Source organism: Pholcus phalangioides, unplaced genomic scaffold (assembly GCF_987345545.1).
Source record: "Pholcus phalangioides strain wild (caught in Gottingen) unplaced genomic scaffold, Ppha-v1.0 ptg000013l_1, whole genome shotgun sequence".
Classification (NCBI taxonomy): domain Eukaryota; kingdom Metazoa; phylum Arthropoda; class Arachnida; order Araneae; family Pholcidae; genus Pholcus; species Pholcus phalangioides.
Genome location: NW_028301606.1, coordinates 28,432,512 through 28,447,103, shown reverse-complemented (window position 1 = coordinate 28,447,103; position 14,592 = coordinate 28,432,512). Strand labels below are relative to the sequence as shown.

The 14,592-nt window shown below is 39.4% G+C and overlaps 1 protein-coding gene across 4 annotated transcripts in view; it reads right to left on the bottom strand.

Annotated features, from left to right (window-relative positions):
- Positions 1 to 1,790, bottom strand: part of LOC149078912 (uncharacterized) — a 34,297-nt gene extending 32,507 nt beyond the window's left edge. The window contains exons 1-2 of one of the 4 annotated variants that reach the window (XM_089241112.1): positions 1,580 to 1,790; positions 328 to 450 (exon numbers count right to left, since the gene is read on the bottom strand). The gene's annotated coding sequence lies outside the window, so the exon portion shown is untranslated. Of the gene's footprint in view, positions 1 to 327; positions 451 to 893; positions 1,041 to 1,579 lie in introns of those variants that run through there. The other 3 variants (XM_089241113.1, XM_089241115.1, XM_089241116.1) reach the window with 3 other exon arrangements.
- Positions 1,791 to 14,592: the final 12,802 nt, after the last annotated feature.

Here is a 14,592-nt window from a genome sequence, read left to right as displayed (position 1 = left end):
ACAATCTACGGACAGTAAAACGGAATCAATAAAATCACTGACTACGTTTATCCTTCTTTGACTTCAATCGCTAAACGAAGCTCTGGCCCTAGATTTAATTTTTATCAATTTACAATGGCGTACTTACGGGGGGGGGCACTGTAAATAGTCCTATATAGCTCTATGTTCTTGATCACCAATTACTGAATTGGTGACCATTCTCCCCCCCGAACCAACCACCCCCCCCCCCCGAACTTGCCATTCTAGGCTATAGCTCAAGTAGGTTAAGTGAGTAATTATAATAGTATAATAATTATATAATAATAATTATAACAAATAAAACATTACTTGCGAGATCATGAAATCATACGGCCGAGGCGGAAGTAGGTGCAGTGAAAACTTCCAATAACTGACGGGACCGAGAAAATGTGCCATTATTGGGAAGTCGCCGTTGTTAAGAGGTCCGTATTTCTGAGGAAAAGAATTTTTTTATGATTTCAATATAAAATTGTAAAAATACATAATAATACCTGATGTTTATTCTACATTGAAAAAGCCCGAATTTAGTATGAAGATCTCGCGTACCCCGTCAGCAACTACTTGTGAAATCCCGGGCCGTGGACCACATTTTGGAAATCACGGATTCCAGGGCACGGAAAACGATGTTTCGAGACACCTCTGTGACATAAGGAAGAATCCATATGCCAACACATTTTCATGTTCTTAGGGTTCAAGGAAGAATCTAATTCCTTGATAGTAAATATATTAACCTTCGCTTACAAGCAATTGGTAAGAAATTCGGATGTTCTTTGTTTGATGAATCGGCCATAACTATGTTCAAATATAACAGCGTGTTAGAAAAGGGAAAAGAAAGTGAAGGAAAAAACAGTAGAAAAGTAAGAAAAAATACTCACACACACAGAAATAATAGAGTAGGTACGAAATAAAGATTTCTCTTTCACCCTCACCTACCTGTTCTCTTAAGCTCTTAAATGTATATAGTAGAAGGTAAACAGAAGGTAGTCCGTATACACATCACGGAGGTAAAAAGAACTACTTTTTTTCCGTAGGGTTGCAACAAAGCTTCACGGTGAGGAGGCGAGAAAGGAAAAAAAACAGAACAAAAATTTTTGTTTGAATTTATTCCACTGGCGTTTGGACGCAATATTACATCTATGATCGTAAAGTGGTTAAGGACTGTTTTTTTTATGTATAGGCCTACATCAGTTTTCCTTTATTTTCACGTCCAAAAGTGGCCGTTATTCAGAAAGCTTTGTTCGGAGGTTAACCTTAATGTTAATCTAATAGGATGCATTCTGTTCCAAGAAAATGTGGCCGTTATTCAGAGGTTACCGTTGTTCGGAGGTGACCGTTATGGGAGATTTTACTGCAAAAGACCTTGAGCACAAAGTTCTATTGGGTGAAATTGATAATATTTGGCGAGAATAGGTGGTACTTGGCGATGGTTGGCAATACTTGGCGGGAATTGATAGTTCTTGGCGATAGTTGCCAATACTTAGCGGGAATTGGTGGTTCTTGGTGATAATGGTTGCTATCATGAGGAAATTTGTGATATTTTCTTTTTTGTGTGTGGACTCACCTCAACAAGGATCCACAAATCGGGAATCAGTTGATTGGTTAATTATGTTCGCCACTAATCACCAACGTTGACATCTTTGGCACCAGGATTTAAGATTTATATTGGGCATTATCTCGATTTTCTTAAGCCTAGCTGTAACTTGTAATCACCAACAATCGTAAGAATCTACTGTGATAGACCGAAACGAATAAAATAAGTACACACACATCATACACACACACAGCTTCTCCTAATTTTTTCTCTTCCGTGTTCAACTACAAAGGTTGGCAGATTTCCAGGCGCAAAAAGGGCCGAACTTCTACTTAACATTCAAACCATCAAACCACACAGAGAGTATATATTTCTAACTACACACACACACACACTACCACTACTTCTTTAGTCCTAAAGAAACTCGCGCATTCTTTTCTCATTTCTATTTTTCCTCCGTGTCTTAGTGAATACAAGTTCTTCAAGAAGCTTGTAACTTTAAACGACGCGCCATCTATCCATTGTTCGAAGACGTGATCCGAGAGGAGGAAGTGGCGGGGGGGGGGGGTAAGCTTGATGAGATCTGCGGCAATATAGACAAAGGAATTCTTTTTTATTTATTTTTTTACTGCGTTATTTTGTCTTTTAGGACTTTTCCGTTTTTTTTCCCTTGTTACCGTAATTTACTGCAACGCGGAAAAAAAGAACCTTGGTGTACCTCATACGGAATGAATAACAGCATCGTTAGCCGCGGGTACTACCCTAACGTTATGAATCAGTTATTGTTCACTGGCGTACGCAAAGCCCCTCTCCTCGAGTGTTTTTTCAGAAAAAAAACTGACCCCAACACCGTCCTCCATATCTCTTGAGAAGATCCTGCGTACGCTACTGTCCGTGTTATTTTAGTATCTTTAGATTGATTATATTTTAGGTGTCTTTAGGTTGACCAGACGTCCTGGCAAAAGGTGCTCGATGCCGATAGAAATTTCTTTGAGGTCTAATGGTATGTGACGTTTGCAGTATACCTTTTACGTTTCTGACGATCACATTATAGGCATCTTAACCAGTGGGTCTTTTTTTAACCCTTTGCGATCCTGAGATATTCTAGGGGACCCACGAGTTAAAATCAAATAGAAAGGAACCATGACAAGAGTGGCTAAGGGGAACTCCAGAGAGCCGTGAAAAAAATTCAGTCGTGATGATTCCTCCAAACTTTACCTCCAAACTTTTATCGGTGAGTGAGTCAGTCAAAGTCAAAATAACGAAACAGTTCGAATTTCTCAAGAATTACAAATGATAAAAAAAGTGAAATTCAGAGGTTCGATTGAATTTTCACAGTGCTCTAGATATGCCAAGTTTCAATTACCTTAGCAACTTCAATGCAGAGATATGAGCGTCTCAAAATACCTCAAGTTGCTTCCAGAAAAAAAATGTTTGTTTTGCTCGACTTGATAAATTTCTTTTGAATGGCTCTAGAGAACTTACTTTTCAAAACCACGAGAATCAATATCTAGGAAGGCTACAAGTTTTGGTGGCGACGACTATCTTAAAAGAAGGATTACAAGAATGAACTTCTAGGAAGAGACTGCGAGAACCTTTTCCGGTCAAGTTCTGGGAATCGATTCAAAACTTTTAACGGGTTATTCAAAAAATTTTTATCGATTAATCGAATATTTTTCCTTAACTATATAACTGGTGGCTTCTTAATTTTCCGAAGATTATAGTAATTTTTTTTACTCGAAAAATCTAAAAAAAAAACAAAACAATCACTAATTTCATAAACAAAAAATATTGAAATTGTTGTATATACGTATATATATATATATATATTGAAGATAAAATCTACAAGAGATTACGATGAATCTATAATGCGATCGATGCCGCTGAACCTAGGTCTGATATCATTTGATCATTTTTGTCGCACCACGGTCATTTTCTGCACACGAGGGCTAATTAGACCGGGACCTACAATTTATTGCCGATTCCGAACGGCAGGCTTGTTTCTTATACTCATCGAGAGATTGGTACGCTAATCCCTCGATGGGGGCCCCCTGCTGTAGTAATTTTTTGCTGCGGTCAAGTCGCCGTTTTTTTGTTGTACCCCTGTGTCAGGAAAGTTTTCTGACAAGGACGAACCGGGTATCGCACTCGTGACACCTCTAAACATCCTTTGGTACTTTAGGCGAGTATCTTATCGACCGGGCTACCGCGCCCGCCTGATATCAAGAAGGGATCATTATATGGACTTCGAAACTAGTTACGGGGCAGTGTGTCAATAAGGAGGCGTACAAGAGACCACATGGTATTGCTGCAACCGATTTGAAGTTGTCACGATATTAAACTAGTAGTCGCTGTTAGACTTGCGCTAACAATTTGCGTACTGAAATTGAAGAGAGTCCAATATTTCTGAGAATCTGAACGAAAGTGACGGCCCAGGCCCGTCAAATTAGAATGCGGCGTTGCAAAACCACAAACGAATTCCGATATTGCTTGCACATTATTGGTTACCGTGGGGCTTCAGTTCTTAAAAATTCGAACGAAATGTCTTAAATTTCTGGTCTCGGCAATCAGGGGAGAGGGATGGGGAAGGAGAGATAAAAAGTTAGAATGGATATTGATACGAACTTCGAAACTAGTTATGGGGGCAGAAGATTGCTAAAGAGGAGCGCAAGAAAGCACATGAATTTGCGCTAAGCGATTTGAAGTTGATGTCGCGGCAGTAAACGAGCGGCCGCTGTTGGACTTGCGCTAACATTGTGCAAGCCCAGCACCTCTAAGATTTAGAATGAAACTAGTAGCTTAGGCCGACCATCAAGTACGAAATTGGCGTCGAGGACCGCAAAGTGACAGTCCAGTCGTTCTTACGAGAATGCGTCGTTAGAAACCGAGATCAGGTGCTGCGCCAAATTATTGGTTGCTGTGGGGCTTCATTTCTTTGAATTTAAACGAATATGCCTTCCATTTTTCTCGGCAACTATGGAGGGGGAGAGGAAAAACAGAATTAGAATGGATCATGATACGAAATTCGAAACCAGTTATAGAAGGGGGGCCAGAATGTCAGTAAGGAGTGCAAAAAAAACTCATGAAATTGTGCTAAGCGATTTCAAGTTGTGGCAATAAAGTGGCCCCCGTTCGACTTACGCTAACAATGTGCGTACTGAAAACCCAGCGCTCTGAAGAGAAAGATCGAAAGTGGCCGTCCAGGCACGCAAACAAGAATGAAAGTTGCACTCCAGGCTGGAGAGAGGGAATGGCCGTCCAGACCCGCAATGGACCGTTGTGGCGGACGACTCACGGTTGAAATCAGAGAAGACGAGGGCGATGTGCCGAACACATCGCAGCCGCTCGGGGAGGTCTCGATCTCTGATTAGATTCCGAACAAGGATACCTGGTTAATCCTGCCAGTAATATGCTTGTCCCAAACGTTGAGCCATGCGTGTCTTTATAACACTTTAGAAGTCTTTATAAAGTATAGGCTTTAACAAAGTGAAACCCCGCTAATGGTTCATTAAATCAGTTAAGGTTCCTTAGATCGTACCACGTTACTTGGATAACTGTGGTAATTCTAGAGCTAATACATGCAACAGAGCTCCGATCCCGCGAGGGGGTGAGCGCTTTTATTAGACCAAGACCAATCCGTCGTCCTCCGGGGCGACGGCATTCGGTGACGACTCTGGGTAACTAGGGGCCGATCGCACGGGCATGTCCCGGCGACGTATCTTTCAAGTGTCTGCTTTATCAACTGTCGATGGTAGGTCATTCACCTACTATGGTCGTGACGGGGAATCAGGGTTCGATTCCGGATAGGGGTAATCCCAACTCGAGTAGCGTGTATTAAAGTTGTTGCGGTTAAAAAGCTCGTAGTGGGGTCGCGGTACGGCGGCCGACCGGACGACACAGGCGGAATCCCCGAGATGGCTTTCGCCGGCTGATTGCGGGCGAGTTTAATTTGAGACCCGCAAATGAAAACGAGTCTGTCCAGATCTTTCAAACTAGAATGAGGTATTTTACCCGCCAACAAACTGGAATTCAATTGTTGCCGCAAATTATTGGTTACCGTGGAGCTTCGTTTCTTTGAATTTAAACGATTATATGCTCGGCAACTATGGAGGGGGAATGGTGGAGGAGAGACAGAGCCAGAATGGATCAGGACATGAAATTCTGAACTTTCTACGGGGCATAATGCCACAGAAGAGCGAAAAAAAGCACACGGTAGACTTGTGGTAACAATGTGCGCACTGAAGTGCAAACTCAACACTTCCGAAGATTCAGATCAAAAGTGGCTATCCAGGAACTTCAGATTAGAATGCGACGTTCCACAAACTGAATGAAGTTCAGATGTTGCCACAAATTATCGGTTACTGTGGGGCTTCGTTCTTTAAATTTGAACGCATATTCCTTAAATTTCTGAAGTTTTCTCGGCAACTAGGGAGGGAAGGGTGGGGAAGAAGAGCCAAATAATTAAAATGGATTGTGATACCAACTTCGAAACTATTTATGGGGACGGAACGTTACTTAACAGGAGAGAAAGAATGTGAAATTGCGGTAAGCGATTTGAAGTTGACGAATGCGAACTTCGCAAGTAGTTCGGGTAGAATGAAACTGAAGAGGAACGCATGAAATTGCGCAAAGAGATTTGAAGTTGTGTCTGAGTGAACAGGTGGGCCGCTGCTAAACTTGCACTAACAATGTGCGTACTGAAGTGCAAGCCCAACACTTGCAAGATTCAGATCGCAAGTGGCTCAGGCCTGCCAGCGAACATGGAAGTGACCGTCCAGGCTTAAGAGCGAAATTAGCCGACGGACTTAAGGGTAGTCCAGGCCCTTCAAACTACAGAAGAATGCGGTTGATTGAAACAGCAGGCAAAGGATTGCAACTTCGAATTATTGGTTGCTGTGGGGCTTCGTTTCTTTGAATTCAAACAAATATGTCTTGCATTTTTCTTTCAAGGAGCCACGAGGTGAATCGGAAAAATTTATTTAGCAATTAATACCTCTATAATGTCCGCTTGACTATGCTAACAAGTTTTAAGAGATTTAATTTTTATATTTTTTTTTTGAATAAGCCCCACGGGAAAAAGAATGAATAATAATAATAATAATGGGAAACTTTTTTCGGTTCCTGTAGGGTTTCGTGTCATCGAGTTTTAAGATATGTGCGTGTCAAAAAAAATAAAAAGTTGCTGTTGGTAGTATATCAATTTACTTTTTTTTTTAATTGAAACGAACAAACAGCAAGTTACAATATACAAATACAAACATATGTTACACGACACAAACACACACACATATAATACATGCACTATGTAGCCCCAAGGGACTGTGAAGTCCTTCCAGCAGGCCTATATGATTTTTATAGCGTGATTTTCTCCCTCAGCAACAGCTCTTTTCTTAATTAGATGTATTTTAGTATATAATTAATATGCATTGGTGCAATAATTTATTTAAAAGTACTGCATTAATATCTGTGTTTTTGATCATAATAAAGACATTGTAATCTGTACTTTTATTACTATTTGTGTAATTACAAGAGTAGATGAAGTTCATTATTTTTGGTGCGGTGTAACAAAAACTTTTTTGAAATGATGTTTTGTTACTTTTGGGCACTTGATAGATATTTTTAAAACTATTCCAGATTCAAATTTACTTATTTTCTTTATTTTTCACGATAATGAACTAGTAACGATTTCGATTAGCTTATCGTGCATCCTGTCCCAAAATAGAAATTATTAATCAATTGAAGGATACATGCCATTTCAGTCTAAACTAAAATTCAAAAATTTTGTTTTGCATTTGACTTTAAGCTTAGATGTTAAAGTATTAAGTCAGTTCGTAATGAAGTCGGCCATGGGAACGGTGTTATCTGAGCAGAGATTCGCGATCAAGGAATTACATTCTAGGAAAGTAGCAATCCTAGTATTCTGGACAGTATCATCGGGGCCGGGGTGCACCCACGTTAATTTATGGCATGGAACCACAATCACCCAGTAAATTTTTTCAGAGAAATCAAAATTTCTTACGTAAAGATCAAAACAAGCCCCCTCCCCCCCCCCCCACACACACACACAATTTCCAAACAGTTCCGACGCCTTTGTAGGTGATAATTAGACGAGATGAAGATTGATAACACAGTATTTGGCGAGAAATCGGTAGTACGTGGTGATAATGGACGATGTTTGGTGAGAAGTTTTTTGTGAGGTCTGCGTCAACTTAGTTGAGGTCTCAGCTTTGTCTAAAGCAAATGGTTTTCAAACTTTTGTCTTCTGTGACTACCTTACCTTAACGGACATGCATCTACGGCTCCCCAGAATAGTCTAACAAAGAACCGCTTTCATGGTATTTAATAGGCACACATTAATAAAAACAGCTCCCCATGACGTCCCTAGGGGCCGCAACGGACACTTTGAGAATTACTGGTCTAAAGGTTTGATACATACGCTCACTCGCCCTGATCTCTGTTTATTATAGTTTTGCTTTGCTAATATAATATTCACCGTGCTCTTCCTTTCTCTCTATTTTTAATTTTTTAACCTCTCCCCCCCCCTTCCCCACACCCAACCCGGTTCCGAACACAGCCTTGGTTATACAAAGCCAAAGAGACGCAACGCAAGCTCCTTTGTTGAATCCGTCGTTGGGGGAATCCTCCCAAGTTCGACATTCGCCTAGTGTGCGTTGCTTGGCTCGCGACGAAATATTTTGTGTTATAGCCGTACACGTGGATCTGAAATCCTAGCAAACCACTGAAAAACAACGCATAACGTGCGCACATGTAGACACACTTTAAGAATTTAATTAACAACGTGCCACACAAAATTTGGTTCCTGAATCCAAAAAATATCAAATTACTAAAACGACTAATGTTGAATTTCCCCGAAAAAAAAGAAGAAAAGGGTTCCGTTAACGTTGGTTTCATAATACAGGAAACTTCGACTATCTAAAGAGATGCAATATAATATCCATCAACTTAAAGATAAGAGAAAGAAAATTAGATATCCAGCGTGTATGCAATGACTACAGGTGGAGTTTTGCCCCTTAAGTACACAAAAGCGAGCCCCGTATCCGATAAAATTATAGGCTTGGCCCTTTTCTTTTTCCCTACTACGTACTTAACTTGGCTGACGTTCAAATTTCTATATATTTGCTGTTATCAGCCAACTCTAGAGTCACGTAAAGGTATCCATCTTTCTTTCACGTCGTCGGTGGTACCGATACTAAATGAAAGAGGGGGGGGGGGGGAAGGAGGGGGTGGTAAAAGAGTATCCACTTTATTGATCCGATTTCAGCCTGCACGTAGATAACGCGTATTCTCTGGATATTTCGTTTATTTTTCTTTTATCTCGACCGAAAAGACACGGTATTTTGCCTTGTGTTCACTGTTTCGCGCCAACGGATAACACTCAAAAAATAATAATAATGATACCGTACGTGGATATGTATGATATTTCACGCTGCCGTCACCCAGCTGCTTCCAGGATTGAAAAATCTGGCCTAACGGAAACGCTGTTCAGACCTGAACTCATGCACGTCTGATTTAACAACAACCGTTACTGGCCTATTGTTCTGTGGTACGGTCTCTTTTAAACGGGTCTCGAAATGGTTATATGAAAGCCGTTCAAATTGTCTACGCTTTTTATACTACGTAAATATAATACAGTTTTCATATTATGTATGAAATATACTAAATTTTTTATACTATGTAATGAAAAGAGGATTACTTATCACGCAATTGTAATTAAAACAGTTCATCCTAGTTTCAAGTAAATGAATGGGTGTGTAGTGAGGGTAAATGCATAAATCTAGTTTCGGTGAGACTAAATGAAAATATTATTTAGTTTCAGTGAAGATAGATGAACGCAAATTTGATCTAAAGTACTTTCAAGTGGAGTTAAATTAATGGAAATGTTTTGAAATTTCAATGAAGATAAATGGACGCAAATTTGGTCCAGTTTCAGTGAAAATAGGTGAACGAAAATTTAGTCTAGTTCCAGTGAAGATAGATGAACGCAAATTAGGTCTACTTTCAATGAAGATAAAAATGAATATACAAATTTAGTCTAGTTTCAGTGAAGATAGATGAATGCAAATTTTTTGGTCTAGCTACAGTGAAGATAAATGAACGCAAATTTTTGATCTAGTTTCAGTGAAGATAATTGAACAAATATGTGAAGATAGATGAACGCAAATACTTTTGGTCTAGTTAAAGTCAAGATGAATGGACGCAAATTTGGTCTAATTTCAGTCATACAGTCGAATCCCGTTATAACGAACTCCAAGAGACAGGAGAAATCACTTCGTTATTACGAAATTTCGTTATAAAGGAATTGCAGGTTTTTTTATTGTTCCAATGTAAAATTTTCTAGAGGATTAGAAAAATATTCGTTAAAACGAGATTTTCGCTATAACGGTATTCGTTAAAACGGGATTCGACTGTAATAGATGAACGCAAATTTTGTCTACTTTCAGTGAAGATAAATGAACGCAAATACTTTTGGTCTAGTTACAGTGAAGATAAATGAATGCAAATTTAGTCTTGAGAAGGGCCCTTGGAAAAGTGATTTTATGGGGGCCTTTTACCTGGTTTGGAAGTACAGTCGAATCCCGTTTGAAAGAATAGCGTTATAGCGAAAATCTCGTTTTAACGAACATTTTTCGAATCCTCCAGATAAGTTACATAGGAACAACGCAAGAACCTGGAATTCCTTTAAAACGAAATTTAGTTTTATCGAAGTGATTTCTCGGATCTCTTGGAGTTCGTTATAACGAGATTCGACAGTACCTACCTACCTGCCAATTCAATAATTATTTCCCCAAAAAATGACACCAAATCAAATTTTCATCACACCCCGTGCCACGTCTGACTGGACTCAAGCGTTAAAACGGCCCCTGGTTTTGATGAAGACAAATGAATGAATGAAAATTTAATCTAATGAGGGTAAACACGAGTGGAGAGAGATTTGGTCATTTTTATGTAAAAATAAATGAATGGAAATTCTCTTTGTTTACTTTCGGAGAAGATAAATAATAAATAATTCGGTCTAGTTTCGGTGAAAGTTAATGGAGGAAAATTCAGTCTTGCTTTAGTGGAGATAAATGAACGAAAATTCGGTGTAGAGTTTCAGTGAATGAAAATTCAGTCGGGTTTCAGTGAAGATAAATGAATAAAGATTCGATCTCTAGTTTCAGTGAAGATAAATGAATGAAATTAGGCTGGTTTCAGTGAAAATGGAGGAATGAAGGCACATTCTGATTTTAGTGAAGATAAATGAGTAAAAAATTTTCATCAAGAGAATAAGTAAATGGATAAGAACTCAATTTAGTTTCAGTGAGGGTTAAATGTACAGAATTTAATCCAGTTTCTTCCCCCCCCCCACCCTCTATCTTTCTGCGTGAGGATGAATTCAGTATATACTGTAAAGATGATTGAATGAAAGCTCAATATTCTTCTGGGGGAGGGGGAATAAATGAATGAAAATTCTGTTTTTCGTGAGTGTAAACGCATGAAAATCATGAGCATGGTTAAAGCCTCCTATCTACCTAGGAGGCTTTTGGCATGCCCCACATCCTACATCGGGGTCCCCGGACCAAGATTTTCAAGGGCCACATCTATAGTGAATTTTTGGCTGAAAAAAAAGAAAAGAATGATCCTTGGCTCTTGGAGCCTCGTCAGCCTCATCTTTGTGGGGGACTATACTAGTGAGGATAAATGACCGAAGGGAAATCCAATGTACAGGGTTTACCGAAAAATAAGTTCCCCACTTTAAAGTGGGGTGTTCTACAGCTCCAAATGAGACAAAAAAAATTGCACTATAGATAATTCAAATGATGCATTTGTCATCTATTAAATAAAATAAAATAAAAATTTGCACAAAAATCCTTCTACATTTGACGCTGGAGCACATATAAATATTGAATACGCTTGCATATATAAATGTTTAAATATGTAGTACTAAAGCTGCTCAATATGTCCTCCTTCATTGTGAATATGCTCTAATCGCACAGGACATCATTCGGCCCCATAGTTCTGTATATTTTGGCGGGCTCACTACGTTCAGCTGTGGAAAATATGGTTTTGCAATTGGAGCGCATTGTTCAGAATGAAGAATATATTGAGCTGTATATTGCTACTGTACATATTAAACATTTATAAGTAAGTGTAAGCATATTGAATATTCATAGGTATGCTCTAGTGCCACCTATCGACGGATTTTTGTACGATTTATTTTTTATTTAATAAATGACAAGCACATTATTTGCGTCTCTTTTTGTCTCACTTGGAGCAGTAGAACGCACTCTAGAGCTCTCTGAAGTGGAGAACTTACTTTTCGCTCTAACCCTGTACTATTATAGCTTTAGTGGAATAAATGAATGGAAACACATTCCAGTGACGGTAAGTGAACAAAAATGTCATAAGGGGCCGTAAATAAACTAAAATTCGATCTGTTTCCAGGGCAGGTAAATGAATGAAAACACGAACATGCAAATGGGGGGGAATAAAATTCGTCCGTTTGTCGTTCTCTTCGGCAATTTTTCGTGGTTCCGTGAGAAAATGTAGATTTCAAATACAGTGTTTTTTTGTGGTAAGAGAGGGAGAAGAAACGCACAGAATGCAGCGTTTGTGTGTGTGTGTGTGTGTATGTTTCGGAATGGCAGTGTATGAAAGAGGGAGAAGCAGAGGATGACCTTGCTCATGGACCTATGACAAGGTCTCCACTATCTCGACCATCACGCAATCTAATAGTGGAGAAAAAAAAAAAATGAGAATGGTGGGTGTACAGGTAAGTGCACGGAATAATTGGAATAGCTATATACACGACGATACAACAGCTGATGGCTCACCATTGTTCCGTTGAACTTCCGGTGTGCGACAACACGTAATAAAACTTATACATGCGTACATGAACGCAAAAAAAAGAATAATGTCTGCGACATGTGACGAGCGGAAGAATTCTTATTTCGTCATTATTGCCATTATTTAGAAGAAACCTGTTCGTGTGGGGGATTTCTTCTCTCAAATTACTCTCTTAAAAACAATACCTCCATTTAACGATCGAGGCGATAAGAGCATAGACTCATGCATAAATACCTCAGCCTTTTTTTTTTTTTATGTGTTTTTTTTTTTCCTTATCATTTTTGAACATAGGCAATGAAAAAATAGAAGAATTGTGGGTTTGGTTCCGATGAGAAAATTCCATAATTTCTAGTATTTTTATTTTCCCATAAGACCGTTCTATAATTATAGGCTGTCGTTAAAACCCACAGAAAAATGATAAAGAAGGCTTAGGTCACTAAACGTCTGGCATTAGTTTTCCCGTCAATACACGTTGTAACAGTGATTCTCTTCTGACTGAGCTCTTGGTAACAATTGCCAAAAAAAAAAAAAGCAACCTTTATCAACACTGATTTCGTTCTTGATGAATGGAAAAAACAACGGTGCGTAAACAATAATAATTATATTCAGCAGCAAGGACTTTTCATTGATTCGTACAATTTGACGCTGTAGCTATTTTTCTCGAACACTTCCAATAGAACGTATCCTTCAGCTAGCAATACACCACCTTGAAATCCAGCGCCGTAAACGCGGGCTAATACTCTTAGGCGCATTTTTGTAAAAAAAAAATTCGAATTCACTTTCCAATAAACCTATTATTACTATTAAGTTATAGCAACCTTTTTTATATCCATAGGCTATTTTAAATTATGTATAAGTAAATATATATATATATTTTTAACGTAAGCTAATTAAAAAAAATATTTTAGGCCAATGCCACTCTTGTATTTGGGTAACTTTGGCCCACTTCACTTTTGGCCATCTTAAAGCATTAAATGAAGAGCTAGGGAATTTCTAGTAATAAAACTTCAATTTTTGAAAGAAAACATATTTCAACTTGTGCGAACACTCGGGTGAAGTTGCGAATTTCTGTCAATCAATGAAGGCCATAGTTTCCCAAACTTTTTGTTCGCCCCCCTCCCCTTCTCCAGAATTTTTTTTTCTCATCGCCCCAAACTCCAGCGAACCCATAAAATCCTATGTTATACCCATAGCTCCTATAGCACCCATCCCCACGGACCATTCCAGGGCGATACTGCCCACTTTGGGTAATACTGATGTAGGCACACATCAATATCTTAGCCTCGGCGCGAAGCTGTTAAGGAGCCGCGCGCGTAATGGACACTTTGTAAACCATTCCCGTAAACTAGGTCCACGTCTTCATGTAGAACCCAAGAAGCAGTAAAGCATAAATAAGTGTGTATATAATATTTTGGTTCTCTATTCAGGGCCGTCTTAAGAGCATTCTGGATCTAAGGCAATGTGATTTTTCTTAGGCTTCCCCTGCCTGGCGAGCAAGGCCACAACTAGATGCTTGGTCACCCGGGGCAAGCGCGCATTTTGACGCCTCCTTGTAATGTTGAAGGAGAGTTTTTAGAATGAAATTTGCGCTCCCTCGGGTCTAGCGCCCGGGGCACAGAAGCCACCCACTCCCCCCCCCCCCCTAGTTGCAGCCCTGCTGCGAGAGACATGTTTACTTTCGAAAAAATTTAAACAGATCTCAGTTTCACGTGGTTCCCCTTTGCACTTGATGCTCCCGGGTCGTGCGTAAAGTCTCACTGATCGTGTCTCACTGCCTCTATTATAGTGTTTCCAGCAAAATCTACATGATACTTTTTCTGATAGAAACTCCTGAAGAAAGAAATTTACATAATTCCCAATTCTAACCTTTCAAATGTGTTTTTTGAGTGTAATTCCCCCCCCCCCCCCGACATTTATTCAGAGCCTGATTTTCGTAAAAGAAAATGGGGCATTTGCCGAGGGCCCAAAAATAAATTTAAAAAATTCACTGACTATCCAAAAAAACTTCGACCAAAGGGCAGGGGCCCGGAATTCCTGCTTTGCCCAGGCAATACCTCCTAGATAGCTTGTATCTAGCGACGTAGTATCTAGGAGGTATTGGCCCAGGTCTCCCCCCCCCCCCCCGCGTCTCTAAGCCAGCCCTACTTTTTATCAAATATTTGCATATTTCCCTTACTTTTGCCAAATATTTCACA